The sequence below is a fragment of the Aegilops tauschii genome, chromosome 5 (genome assembly GCF_002575655.3).
Source record: "Aegilops tauschii subsp. strangulata cultivar AL8/78 chromosome 5, Aet v6.0, whole genome shotgun sequence".
Classification (NCBI taxonomy): Eukaryota; Viridiplantae; Streptophyta; class Magnoliopsida; order Poales; family Poaceae; genus Aegilops; species Aegilops tauschii.
In genome coordinates this window covers 184,844,216-184,848,398 of record NC_053039.3, presented here as the reverse complement: position 1 = coordinate 184,848,398, position 4,183 = coordinate 184,844,216, and the positions used below count along the sequence as shown (strand labels likewise).

Genomic DNA, 4,183 nt, shown 5'->3' with positions numbered 1-4,183 from the left:
ACTACAAAATTGATAATTTATAATTAGTCGAGTGAAATCGGTTTTCGCTCTCCATGTCTGATGTGTTGAAGCACAATATGTGTAAAGCACTGCCAAGATTTGCTATCTCGTCCATTTAGTCCTGCGGTATAATGGAGATTCCAATAATCCTATAGTCCGTGGATGCCTCATATTTGTAATCATTCATTGAATATGAATGTCAAAAGATGAATGCGTGTTAGAGAGGCGCACATCTATCATAAGGACCTGGTGATTTTCAGGAATGATTATGCGGACCAGATATGCTACGGATCTACATAACCAACCGAGTACACCTCCTTTTTGATTCTACTGTCATTATAAACAAAAGCCTCCTTTATCAATTCCTTGCGATGCTAAAAAAAATCTAAGTACATATGAGAAAGGAAGACATAATATCAATAGAATTTGCATAATTAAATATTAAGATGAGCACAACTAAACATTCATAGTCTCCAAAGTGGATTTCTCTGCAAGCACACATAATAAGTTAAATTCATGTTCTCATGGACATTAAAGTAAACACAATTGTATGCCAATGCAAATTACTACTCCCTCCGTTCACAAATATAAGATGTTTTGGATATTTCAATATGGACTACATATGGACTAAAATGAGTGAACAAACACACTAAAACATATCTATATACATCCGATTCACAAAAAAAGTTAGAACATCTTATATTTGTGAATGAAGGGAGTACAAAGTATATAGAGTATCTAGAATATATTTGTATAAGTACAGTCAAGGGGATTAAGTTTGTAGTTTAGCACTTTCTTTGCCTTGTTCTATCTTGTGTTCCTTCCAGGTGCTTTCCTAATCCTCTTGTCTTCTATTGATTCTTCTCCTATTTTTGCATGCCGTTCTTTTTCAGTTTTTCCTGTAGATTTTGAATCCCATTGGTTCACTAAAATTTGAATGTCAGTAACATAATTTCCTTGCTTGGCTAGCTTTAATAAAAAACTAATTATGTTCAGAGATGCATATGGGGCATTGTAGCACCAAGGTGCTAGTGCATGTCTGTTCAAACATTTAAAAATATAAACTCTCTTTCTTTGATGAGAGTACCTCGTCATTGATACTGTCAATGTTATAATGGTCATGTTTTTCGTCCTGTCCCGCCCATAAGGTAAGATACTATACCATACTGTTTGGAATATAAAATAGGACATTTGTTTTTCTTAAATTGGAAATGTAAAGTTTTGACATGTGTAAAGTGTTCTTTCAAGTACTCCTTTAAAGTATTTTAACATGTGTGAAGTTTCTTCACAGTCTTTATTTGAATCATCTTTTAATGTAATTACATACGGACATACTTTCTTTTCGAATATATTTGCCTGTAGTTTTTGGAAATTAATAAAATAACAACAATTATTTAACACATGTAGAAGATGAGAAGTGAAATACCTGATCATTGAGAAGTTTGTTCTCTGTAACCTTTTTTGCTTCATTCATGACTTTTGTTCCTTGGATTTCCAGTATGCTTTGTAAAGAACATGCTCGCAGTATACTATTGGTAAACTATTTGAACTTGTTTTCCAATATGGATCCTGTTGGAGGTGGCTTGATTTCGTGCAGAAGATGGTACCTGCTCGAGGTGGTGTTGTTGCTAGATGGAACTAATGATGTAGGCTGTGTCATTGCTGGCTGAAGTTGATCGGACAATCCTCAATATTACGTACAATGATCTACAAGCACAATATTGGTAAGTTGAAGTAAATGTAAGTGGCTTGCCGAATTGAGCTTAAACTTGTTAGTTGGGCGGCAACGCAAATATGTACTTATATATATGTGCTACTCCCTCTGTCCCATAATATAAGAGCGTTTTTGACACCAGTGTAGTGTCAAAAACGCTCTTATATTATGGGACGGAGGGAGTATTAATTAGAGCAAAGGGGGTTCATGGAAAGGTCGGGTGCATATGAACTTCTAGGTGTGCTACAAAGTATTATTAACTAAAGAACAGAACAGTTCTTGGTAAAAAAAAAAGAGGCGTGCATGCAAAGAGTGATAGTATAGGTTTTAGAGAATCGATCTAATACCTGCCTCGGCTTGGGTTGCCGCTAATGCTACATAGTGCAACCACAATTCCAATGGAGATGGTGGACGCTCTAGGGCATCCCAGTTCTTTTTTACTGATCTGTCAGGTCCAACACCCTGCGGCTGCTCGTCAGGTCCAACATCCGCGTCAAGGAGCCCTGCTTCATTGCGAAGGGAGAAGTCGGTTTTTAGTCCCTCACGGAGGCCATACAGTAAGGCGTACGTCTGCGTCCAGGCCAGGGCTTTGTGGACAGAGCTTCAAAATTCAGGACATCTTGGAGGAGAGCCGCTAGGGTTCTCTCGGAAGTTTGGGTGCGTCAGTGGAGCAGGAATTCCTGAGGGGATCTTGAAGGAGATCTTCCTTTCTGGTAAAATATCTGCGCCGAAGATGGAGTACCTATGTATTTGATACAACAGATGTAAATCTTTTGTTTATGCAGATGTCCATCTGTACTCTAATCTAAATTATGAAACAATAGTTTCTTCTCGGATGCATGTACTGCTTTCATGTAAGATTTAACATCAGATTGAAAAGAAAGAAAACATGGTGCTTCATCAACTTCTATACGTTCTACAGAGGACTAATTAAAGAACAAAATATCTATGGAGAAAAAAGGACATGCATTGGATAGCTTGGGAGAATCAATCCAGTACCTGCCTCTACTTGGGTTGTGGGTTGCCGCTAACGCTCCGTAGGATTCATGCCTGTGCGAGCCACCTGGGAGGCTCTGGCAAATTCCTTCTGCTCTCGGACATGGATGTGACGTGGTAGTGGCACAACAGGATGCATGCCTGTGCGAGCCACCTGGGAGGCTCTGGCAAATTCCTTCTGCTCTGGGACATGGATGTGACGTGGTAGTGGCACAACGACGATTCTGCTGCCGGCGGCCGTGCTACGCGCATAATAAGCAATTCTACGCGCTGCCACTAGCACGCACCGATTAGCCCCACCATTATGCTAAGTAAACCAATGGTAACCAACCTAATCAAGCACCCACCATCCAAAGTCTCCTCGTAATATCACAAGGAAATAATAGTAAACAAGTGTAGTTGTTATTACTACTGTCGATTGCGTCCTTTTCATAGTAAAGGTTTATGTTTTGATGGTAACACCAGGAAGACCAATGGTAACCAACCTGAGTGAGCACATACCATGCAAAGTCTGTAATATCACATGCAAATAATAGTAAACAATTACAGTTCATATTTTGTGTCCCAATTGAGATGCATGGCATGCTGGTAGTAATCTTTTGCTCCTGGTGGTAATACCTTGTACTAAAAGTAGTAATACTGGATAGTAAAAGCTTCTACAATTTATTACTACAACTGAGTGGTTTACTACCAATGTTTGTATGTTACTACGGTTTTCAACTGCCATGTAGAGTATTTAATTAAAGCAAGAAGTACGCAATCGGGATTTTATGTTATAGTATATGCCAATATTTTATAATCAAACATGTGGGAGGTAATCGTTTTTTGGGTTTTACCATGTTCTGCAAAGGATTACGAGAGTGTGGTGCAAAACTTGTCTGGTTCATTTATTTGCTGGTGCATGGGAGTGGGTCGTGCCGCCAAAGGTAATCTGTTTAACGATATTACAATGGCTTCCATCCATTTTATAGTTGTTGGATAATTAAAGTGCGGCCGGCGCACAGAATTAGCGACTCTGCGCATTCATTTTAGCGCTACCTATATATATATATTAACATTATTCTGATCCTAGGACCAGAATAGTTATTTGAATCACGGCGCGCCCTATATAGGGTCCAAGGACGTTCCTGAACTAAAAACAAGCGCCGAACCGCTAAGAAAAAAGAAAGAAAAAAAGAAACCCACGCACCCCAGCGCCTCACATCCCACCCACCCCGACCCGCACCTTTCCACCAGTTGCCGCCGCCTCCCCCGGCGCAAGGCCATCCCCTCCTCCTCCGGCGCGGTGTCGCCCCCACCTCCTCCGCCGCGAGGCCACCTGCCCACAACCAACCTCTTCTCTGTCCTAGGATGCTCCCAACACCGCCGTCTACATGTCGTTGTCAGACCCACGCCGTCGCCCTCGGCCACCTACTAATTAACCGTCGACGGCCACGGACCTGAGCGCTAGCCGCTGGATTTGGCGGTTTCTCA

At 40.9% G+C, this 4,183-nt stretch overlaps 1 long non-coding RNA gene across 1 annotated transcript; it reads right to left on the bottom strand.

Moving 5' to 3' along the window:
* Positions 1-1,425: 1,425 nt before the first annotated feature.
* LOC141023346 (uncharacterized) lies at positions 1,426-3,926 on the bottom strand. The gene is made up of 3 exons (XR_012184445.1): positions 2,714-3,926; positions 2,062-2,456; positions 1,426-1,707 (listed from the first exon to the last, which is right to left on the bottom strand). It is a non-coding gene; the product is annotated as an uncharacterized lncRNA (long non-coding RNA).
* Between the last annotated feature and the right edge of the window lie 257 nt (positions 3,927-4,183).